Source organism: Eschscholzia californica, unplaced genomic scaffold (genome assembly GCF_041429995.1).
Source record: "Eschscholzia californica isolate CP2 unplaced genomic scaffold, dmEscCali1.0.p SCAF_1, whole genome shotgun sequence".
In the NCBI taxonomy this organism is placed as follows: domain Eukaryota; kingdom Viridiplantae; phylum Streptophyta; class Magnoliopsida; order Ranunculales; family Papaveraceae; genus Eschscholzia; species Eschscholzia californica.
Genome location: NW_028238198.1, coordinates 34,113,906 through 34,124,966, shown reverse-complemented (window position 1 = coordinate 34,124,966; position 11,061 = coordinate 34,113,906).

Sequence of the window (11,061 nt, the reverse complement as noted above, 5' to 3'; positions counted from 1 at the left end):
TAAGCCCATAATGCATCAGTTAGCCGTAATGACCAATCCTTTCTATTTGGATTAACTGTTTTCTCAAGAATGCGTTTAATTTCCCTATTGGAAACCTCAACTTGACCTCTTGTCTGTGGATGATACGGGGTGGACACTCGATGAGTAATACCATACTTTTTCATTAGAATTTCGAACTGCCTATTACAAAAGTGTGTTCCCCCATCACTAATAATCGCTCGCGGTGTACCAAAACGAGAAAGGATGTTTTCTTTTAGAAACTTGATCACAACTTTGTGATCATTCGTTTTGCAAGCAACCGCCTCTATCCACTTGGACACATAATCAACTCCGACTAGAATATATAGATTGCCGAAGGAGTTTGTAAATGGACCCATGAAATCGATGACCCATACGTCGAAGACCTCAATAACTAAAATGGGATTTAGGGGCATCATATTTCTACGTGAAATACTCCCCAATTTCTGGCATCGCTCACAAGCTACACAATATGCATGGGTATCTTTGAATAAAGACGGCCAATAGAAACCACATTGTAAAATTTTGGCGGCCGTCTTTTTGCTACTAAAGTGACCGCCACATGCATGGTCATGACAAAAGGAGATGACGTTGGTTTGTTCACTATCAGGGACACATCTCCTAATAATCTGACCGGGACAATACTTAAACAAGTATGGATCATCCCAGAAGAACCGCTTTACCTCGGACAAGAATTTATCACGATCTTGCTTAGTCCAATGTTTGGGCATTTGTCCCATAACAAGATAGTTCACTATGTCTGCGAACCAAGGTAATTAGGAGACTACAAGAAGTTGTTCATCAGGAAAACTCTCTCTAATAGGTAACTCATCATTGACGGACTCCACAACAAGCCTAGACAAGTGGTCTGCTACAACATTTTCGGAACCTTTCTTATCCCGTATCTCTATGTCAAACTCTTGTAGCAAAAGTATCCATCTAATCAACCTAGGTTTAGCCTCTTTTTTAGAGAGGAGGTACTTTAATGCGGCATGATCAGAAAATACTATGACCTTAGAACCTACTAGGTATGATCGAAACTTCTCTAAGGCATAAACAACAGCTAACAACTCTTTTTCAGTGGTCGAGTAGTTGAGTTGTGCATCATTCAACGTCTTACTAGCATAATAGATTACGTGAAGTAATTTGTTTTCACGCTGACCTAAAACGACTCCTATTGCATAATCAGATGCATCGCACATGATCTCAAAAGGAGCTTTCCATTTAGGCGGTTGAACAATAGGAGTAGTAGTAAGTAAAAATTTGAGTTTATCAAAGGCCTCTAGACAAGCATTATCAAAGACAAACTTGTTTTCTTTTGCCAAAAGATTACAAAGAGGTCTTGATATCTTACTAAAGTCTTTGATAAATCGACGATAAAAGCCTGCATGCCCTAAGAATGATCGGATGTCTTTAACTGTTTTTGGTACAGGAAGACTTTTTATCAATTCTACTTTGGCTTTATCTACTTCTATACCCTTAGCTGATATGACATGCCCTAAGACAATTCCTGAACGAACCATGAAATGACACTTCTCCTAATTAAGCACTAAATTCTTCTCTTTACATCTGACCAACACGAGTGTGAGGTGATGTAGACATTCATCAAATGATGACCCGAAGACTGAAAAATCATCCATGAAAACTTCGAGAAACCTTTCTACCATATCCGAAAATATGCTCATCATACAACGTTGAAAAGTAGCGGGTGCATTACACAACCCAAACGGCATACGACGATAAGCGTAAGTTCCAAATGGGCAAGTGAAGGTTGTTTTCTCTTGATCTTCAGGAGCAATGGCAATTTGATTATACCCGGAATAGCCATCTAAAAAACAATAGTAACTATGTCCTGCCAGTCTCTCGAGCATTTGATTAATGAATGGAAGAGGAAAATGATTTTTCCTCGTGACCGTGTTCAACTTCCTGTAGTCTACACAAACACGCCATGCAGTGGTCATTCTGGTGGGTATTAACTCATTGCACTCATTTCTAAATACAGTAATGTCTGACTTCTTGGGAACAGTTTGAATAGGACTGACCCAAGTGATATCTGAAATAGGGTAGATAATACCCGCATCTAATAATTTCAGGACTTCAGATCTCACAACTTCCTTCATATGAGGGTTAAGTCGACGTTGCATCTCTCTCGATGGTTTAGCATCTTCTTCTAAGTAAATGTGGTGCATGCAAACTAACGGACTTATACCCTTGAGATCGGCTATAGACCATCGTAGTGCCTCTTTGTGTTCTCTTAGGACATCTAACAATCGACCCTCTTGTTCTTTCTCTAGCTCGAATGCAATAATAACAGGTAGGGTTTCTGAAGGTCCTAAAAACGAATATTTCATGTTCTCAGGTAAAGGTTTCAACTCTAAGGATGGTGGTTTCTCAATAGGGTGAGACGACTCTGAGACAGAGGGTGATTTGGACTCATCACTTGTCGATGGTTAAGTTGTCTCTAAAGTTGATGCCATACTTGGTTCAGAGATTGTGAGGGATTCAGTTTTCGCTTTCCATTTCTCAGTATCCAGTAATGGGGTGGAATCTAATAAAGCATTCACCTCATTGATACTACTTTCCTCATCAAAATCTAAACCAAAGTAGGCCAACAATGTTTCCAACGGGTCATCTGATAAAGTTGTTGGTAAGGAATCCTGAACCAACATATCTATCAAATTTAACTCGTTAAAATCATCAACATCATCGGGGTGAAGTCCAGCATGGAAGATGTTCATCTCTACAGTCATATTTCCAAAAGACAATTTCAAAAGGCCGCTACGACAATAGATGATAGCATTGGATGTAGCTAAGAATGGTCGCCCTAATATGACAGGTATTTGACTTTTGGAATTATGGACTGGCTCAGTATCTAAAATGATGAAATCAACAGGAAATAAGAATTCACCAACTTTGATCAAAACATCTTCGACTATGCCATGTGGGTGCCTAACAGACCGATCCGCTAACTGTAGGACCACAGAGGTTGGTTTGATCTCTCCTAATCTCAACTGTAAGTACACAGAATAAGGAAGAAGGTTAACACTAGCACCAAGATCCAATAGAGCATGCTCTATTTTATAATCTCCTATGGTACATGGTAGTGTAGGACTTCCTGGATCCTTGTACTTAGGTGGAATATTTTGTTGGATGATCGAACTAACATTCTAAGTAAGGAAAACTTTCTTATGCACATTCATCTTACGCTTACTAGTACATAAATCCTTAAGAAACTTGGCGTAAGCTGGGATCTGTTTGATCGCATCTAAAAGTGGAATGTTGATACTAACTTGTTTGAACAACTCCATTATCTCCTGAAACTGAGATTTCTTCTTTGACTCGACCAAACGTTGAGGGTATGGAGCTCTAGGGACATAAGGCTCGGATACTAAGGGTGGACTTTCTGACTCAGGAGCCTTTTCAGGCTCATCCCTAGAGACTCTGGTTGGCAACGAGGATGGCTCGTTCTCACTCTCTTCCTCTTCAGGAACTCTTACCTTGTTATTCACAATTTTACCACTTCTAAGGGTTGTTATCGCATTAGCTTCATCTGGTGGTGGTCTACCTAATAGACCTTTTGGGTTCTGCTCAACCTGACTCAGAAACTTACCTTTTTCTCTCTGACTCAAGGCTTCATGAAGTAGACCTATTTGGGTTTCTAGCTTAGTCAAAGATTGTTGGGTAGATGTTTCTAGCTTAGTCAAAGATTGAGGATGATTCTATCCTAGTCAAAGATTGACGGGTGGATTCCTGAAATTCCTCATGGTTCTTAGTTAACTTGTCCTGGTTCTGAGCTAGCATATGCATGGTGTCCTCTAATGATGTCTTCTTTTCGGGTGGATGTTGGACACTGGGCTGAGCAAAAGGGTTGCTAGGTGCATTAAACCCATGATGGTTCATAGAACTACTAAGCTGACTCTGGTATTGACCTTTAGACCAAGAGAGATTGGGATGATTTCTCCAGCCTGGATTATACGTGTTAGAGAAAGGATCATACTTCTGACGATTGTCTTGCCTAGAGTTTTGATAGAGAGCATGAGCTTGTTCTTTGTTAGAAGACTCAAAGAATAAGGCACATTTGTTCCCCGTGTGAGTAGGGTCTCCACAGACAGAACATGGGTAAGAGATGGGTTCATTTTCAACAATCATGACATAAGTGGGATCCTCTGTGAAGGTTTTAGGTTGATTCATCACTAAGGCTTCCAACCTTCTGGTAATGGCGTCAAGTTTAGACTCAGAATCATCGATCCTATAAATCCCGCCCTTAGTTGGATTAGGCTTTGCCCTAGTGATAGGTTCTCTAGAAGTTTCCCATTGTTGGGATTGTGCGGCTAGTTCCTCAAGAAAATCCATGGCCTCATCGGCGGATTTGTTGGAGAACCCGCCATTACAGAATGACTCGATAATGGAGGTGGTCGGATAATCTAGTCCTTCATACAACAGTTGGACTAGTTTCATTTTTTCGAACCCATGATGTGGACACTCTAGAAGAATATCTTTGAATCTCTCAATATAGGAGTATAGAGATTCTCCTTGGAGTTGCTCGAAATTAAGCAAACTCTGCCTTAAAGCTCTAGTTTTATGCTTGGGAAAGAATTTTTCTAGAAAGACACCACTAAGTTCTGCCCAAGTAGAAATAGACTCAGGTTGTAAGGCATACAACCACGACTTTGCTTTATCCTTTAAAGAAAAAGGGAACAACCTTAATCTAACGGTATCAATCGAGTTAGGGACGTTCATGGTCTTACAAACGTCCTCAAATTCCCTAACATGATAATACGCGTTCTCGTTCTCTAAACCACGAAACACTGGAAGCATATTGATGATTCCCGACTTTAACTCGAAGTAAGTGTTAGTCGGGGGTAGTCTAATGCATGATGGTTGACTAACTCTTGCCGGATGCATGTAGTTTTTGAGAGTCATAGGTTGATCCTCGACCCTAGCTTGATCAACGTGATCCTCCATAGACTCGTTTAAAGAAAGGCTTTCAAGTAAAATACTCAAATCAGACTCTTTAACAAAACGACCTCTCTTATCACGTAACCTAGGGGGCATAAACCAAAAGACAAGGCAAGGGACTCTTTTGAAAACTTGTTTTTGAAAATAAAAGGAGTAAGGAAACTACGAAGATCCTAAGGAAAACAACGAAGCAAGCAAGCTGACTCCACCAAGCAACCTAGACACAATCTAGACGACCGGGTAGTCTTTTTCACCTAAAAATTGATCTAGACAGCTTCTACTTCTTACCAAAACTTGAACTATGATTCTTATGAGGAGTTACTCCGTCACAGTACAACGATCAAGAATTGTGTTCTTGGATTGTTCCCTCTTCCTGGGAAAACTCCAAATACTAATCAAGTTCGAGATTTTGTCAAGAATGTTCTATAAGCTCGTTACCCTTTGGCCAATGTCTAAATCAAATTTTAATTTTAAGTGAGGCTTGGGATCGGCAATGTTGTTACCTAAATGGGCAAGAGACCGGTGATGAAATCCGACTCCTATCTTGTAATGGGTTAATGCCCTTACTAATATGATAATTAAACTAACAGTTCGACAATCAATTAGGCAAGCAAAAACATCACAAGTACCCACTTACAGGAGATTCGTGGGTGATCTAGAAGTTACCTCCCGTTCAAGACGGGCGACGACCTTTGTAGACGACTCAGGCCACTCTTCCCGCAAGTGTGCGAACCCGAGGCTTCTTAGTTTCGGTTACAAAATTAAATGCCCTCCAATTTAGGGTCAAAACAATAAAGGCCTTATTACAAAACAAACAAATAAAAGAAATACAAAAAAAAGTTATAACACTCTCTCACCAAAATAAAAATAAAGTACTAAAAAGGTCTTCTTTGATGTCCTCCTTCTTGATGTTCCCTCCCTTTAGCTCCTTGTGAATCTACACAAGGAAAGGAAAAGCAAGTCAAAGTAATCAAAATAGACAAAAATAAAAATAAAAACCAATTCAAGATTGAAAATAAAATTAAACTTATCCCCGGCAGCGGCGCCAAAAACTTGATAGGCCTAAAATTAGGTCTTTCCCCAAGTGTAGGGGTCAAGTTATAGTATTTAAAATAAGATCGAGTATCGTTCCAAAGGACAAGCTATTTTACCTAAATCTCGAATTAAAACCCCCTTTCAAATTTTTGATTTGATTTGGAAACTACTTAAAGAAAGAAAACAATACTAATAGACTAATAAGAATGAAATCAAGATGAGAAAAAGGATCTAGGGATTTCGATTTCACCACATAAATGGACTACTTAAGACAAGCATTCAATCAACAAATCACTTTTTGTTTATAACTCAAAACCTAGCTTAATGAACTAATTAGGTTTCAGATAATATTCTTTAATAACACAATTCAAAATCAAGAATATTTTATTGACTATCATATAAAACTAAATTCCTACACTATCATTCATTATCTAAAAGGCATATCTCATCTAATAATTCAATAAAAGCATGAAATATCTAATTATAATGCATGAATGATAATAAGGTTATAGAATCAACATGAAATGACAATCAATAGGCATTGAAGCTCAATATAAGGATTCATTGATTTATAACATATCTCAAAATAGGCCCAAATATGGGTTTCCTCTACACCCTAGATACAAATTTAGCTACTCATGGAATCTAAAGTAATATTCATTGAATTTATAAAATAAATGGAATTACAAAAGATTAATGGAAAGAAATAACCAAGAATGTTCAAAATCCATATTCCCATGTATCTCCATTTTGATGTCCCATATTAGCTCCAAATGTCTCAAGAATATTACCCAAAACTCCAAATAATAGCTTATTAGAAGATAAAAGAAGAGAAATTTAGAAGAGAGATAGAAGAAGAAGAGATTTTAGAGAAGAAGGTATGGAGAAATTAGAAGGTTAGAAGAAGAAATTAGAAGTAGAAAGAAAATGTAGAGAAGAGATGAAGGTGGTAGAGAAAGTAGAAGAAAAGAATGGGGGGCTAGGGTTTTTAGTTTAGAAGAGGTAGAGAGAAAAGGAGGCTAAAAGAGGAGAGAGAGGCTAAGAGGGGAGAAGCTTGGTTGGTTCTCTAAAAGTCTTTATATAGAGTTAGAGTTTGGTTGGGGTTAAAGTGGTAAAAAGTGGGAAGTTTGAGGGCTAAAAGGGTAAAAGGAGGGTTTAAAAAGGGTAAAACCCTAATAAGGCTGGCGGCTAGGGTTTATGGTTGGGAATTTGGGTGATTTGGTGTACCCGGTTATAAGATAATAGGGTGAGATGAAGCAGCAGCTGTCAGATTCTCACGCGCACGGATCTGGGTGGGCGGGAGAGAGCCACGTGGCCAGGAGCAGCGTAATAAAACACTACGGGTAATACGGAATAACCAATAAAGGAGCAGATGCACCGAAACCGTTGGATCTCAAAAACGCGGAGGGTTACGGTCAAGATTAAAACGTTGGATCGGGACCACCAAGTTAAGCTGCAGCGCGCTCCACCGGATCAGGCCTATAGGGTCCATTTCGCTGCTTAGCGGAAACACGGGATTTGGATGCACCGGCCTTCGGCAAGCGACACGTGTTCCGCAAGCATACCGCGGCCAGAAACTTGCCCGACATTGTACCGAATGCTGACCAAATGTTGACCTGACTTTGACTTTGCATTTTTCACTCATCCGGACTCCGAATTGACTTCTGTTTTCTCCTACGGACTCGTCTCGACCTCTACTTTTCAACCACACACTGACTTTGGCCAAATTTCCAGAATGTCTTTGACTCCAAATGACCAAAATACCCTTCATGCATATTTTCCTCGTTTTTAACCTTTTTTCACACCTAACTCTGCAAAAGACACCTAATCAAGAAAACCAACCATTTTATTATAATAAAGACTCGAAACGAACTAACTCGACTAATTTAAACGACTCCGATGGGACATTTTCATGGCCCATCAGTGCTTGATGTAATAATTAATTTTACTTTCAAATTTTTTACAATCTGCGAATCATTGAGTCTTGTCATTAGAGTTTAGGGTTTATAGAGTCCATTGAAGAACCGAAGGATGAGATCGTGGTTCGAGTGGGAGAAATCAATGGAGGTTCGAGGATGGATCCAGGCGGGACAAGAAGTAAACTAAGAAGATTAAATCTTTTAGGTTAGGGGCCATACTAGGATCCAGTCTGTTTGATTTATTTGCTCACGTGTATTTACTTGTTTATTTACGTTTTATGTCATGGATGATTATGTTAGAGTTCACAGTAATGCATGCATGATAAAAATGTAAAAGTTCCCAAAAAGAATTTTGAGTAAAGCCTGCCCAGATTAAGACACATGTTGCACCCTTGTTCATCGATGGTGGGTCGGCCTTCGCAGAGTGCCATCTTTTACCTCGGGACAATACGGGTCGATCAATGAAGAGGTTTACGCGTCTAAATGGTTTCAACGAGTTAGCAAAAGGATTTTGGATTTCGAGGCAAAAAGATGAATTCAACACATAAACGTGTTATTCATAAACCAAGAGTCATAGGAGTATGATCAGTAAAGAGTTACATATCGAGGACGAAGGGGTTAAGGGAAGCGCCCTAGTACGCTCGACTTCGAAGAAATGGGATCTTCGAATCGCATTGTTAAACCGGGGACGGTTTCCATTGAATAATGTGGCAAGACTGGTGTGTTTGCTATGATAATAAGTTTTAGGATTTTGCTTTTTCTTTTAACGTATTGTATATATGAACATTAGAAAATAGTTTTCCAACCTTCGTTCATTCCTTCAAAAGAAATTAGCGAAAGTTATTTCCTTGATTGGAGTAGAATCCAAGAAACGCTCTCGAATTCGAAACAAAGAAAACGTTGTTTGAGAATATTTCATTCCTAATGTTCACTGCTACCTCAACGACAGAGGATAAAAGCAGGATGTAATCATCCGAAAAGTCTTTTGTGAACATCCATTATGTTTTTCTCTTTCGTAGAGATTAATATGGATGCATTCACCGGTTCAATCAGATTGAACAAAGTTAAGGATAAGTCACTCGGTTTGCGAAGACAACTGAAAAGAACATTGAGAAACGTTGAATCTAAGAACCAAGTTCTTAAGATTCGGCAATCAAAGGAATATAAGAAGAGTTCGTGTGATTCATAGAGACAAAGGGTCAGAGTTTCTAAAGCAATGGCTAGGCCATTAAATACTTGGAAGACAAAAGAAACGGAATTGTGAATTCTGGTTCTTGTATCTTCGTTAACAAAGATGATTAGCAAGTATAGTAGACTCCCTTCATCAGGTGTTTAAGACTGGATGCGAGGCTCAGTGGGAGCCCAAGGGAATTACATACTTGACTAAAAGGAGAAAAGATCTCAGAGGGAGCAGAAGCAAGTAATTTCTAAGGATGCTGAAAGGGATCAAAGTCTTCTTTTAGACACTGATCTAGCTTAGAACTTAATAAGTGTTATTATGTTCTTTTAGAAACATCAATGGTTTTAGACTAGTGCTAAATTAACAAGTTTAGTTCTCCTAGAACTAAAAAGTTAACAATGATACTTAAGGCTATAATCAAAGTGTTCAAACCGGTCAACTCAAGTTAACCGGAATTACTTTGCCATGTGCACTAACAACTTCAGAAAGTATGGAAACATACTAGTCTTGAGGCACAAGTCGAAATTGTTTGAATAGTTCAAACAAGCATAAGATGAAGTAATGAATCAACCTGACAAAAAATTATGATTCACCGGATCAGATCAGGATGATGAACATTTGAGTCAAGAATTTGATGACCATCAAAGAAGTTGAGAAATAGTTTCTCATCTTGCTCAAAAGATCATATCATGTGGGTGATGAGTTCAGTGGGAGTAGTCGAACGTGTTAGACATGAGTCGATTGATGATGGGTATATGTCAATCTTCCGAACACTTTATGCGATATATTCTCAAACACGATCGTTCTTCCTACCTAACCACATTCCGTCTAAAAGCTGAAAAGACACCATAAGAGTATGGATTTGGAATAGTACCGAAGCATTCTTTTCTTAATGTCTGAAATTACGGAACTAACGTTAGCATATCAGACAAAGTACTTCTTTATGATATAAAGAAATATTGGAGATTCTTCTAGAACCCATCAGAGAGTAAAGTGTTTGTTGCCCGTGATGTGTCTTCCTTGAAATAAGAGTTATTTCCAAGAAGACAGGTGAGAGAAATTTAATATATCAAAGAAATTTGATATGAGAAACAAACTGACAATGGTATAACAAACCAACAGTGGTATACGAATGTCAAAAATCGCGGTTCCTAACTATTCATAGTCGATAGACAAGGAAATTGAGGTATAGATATAAGATCTCGGAGATCCTCCCAGCATAAATCGAATTAGATTTGCATGAGAGGCCTCAAGAAGTTGAGAGCGTTTCAAAGTTGTTCAAACTCTCGTAGGCCTTGAAGGCTCATACATCTGTCTCAGAGGACTAAAATCCTACTCAAGAAGAAAATGAGCTACCTACACAAAAGCTATGACGAAATCACTCTGAAATATGGCTTGGAGCCATAAGATCGGAATGGAATCCATGTTTGGAATCAAGCTTGGAACTTGGTATATTTTGCTTAATGGGATAGTTTCTGTTAAATAGAATAGGTTTTTCACAGAGTTTGAAAAACGGACAAGGATGGAAACGTTGGTGTTTCCTAGAGCAAGAGTAGAAAAGAAGGTCACAGAATTCTTGATTTAGACCATGAAAGGCCATCTCTCAAGTCATGATGCTTAAGACTATAATGATCAATCACTAAGCAAAAGAGTGTGTACATGACACATTCGGAAGAGAGTTAACTCTTCTAAAAAGCTGGTGACAATCGCAAGCTTCAGAAATCCACCGAAAGATTGAAGCAGACAAGTAGGATTCGGAATCTTCGATTAAGCAAAGTAATCAAGAGTTGATTTCTTTGAGAATGAAGAGAAATCTTGAATTTCATAAAAGTTCAAGAAGGTTTGTGAGAGTGACACAGTTTTCTTGGTCCGGTATGTGGATGACATACTAAAGATTGAAAACAGTTTAGAACTGACTTAATAAAAGGACCAGACACAAAGGTGAAAATC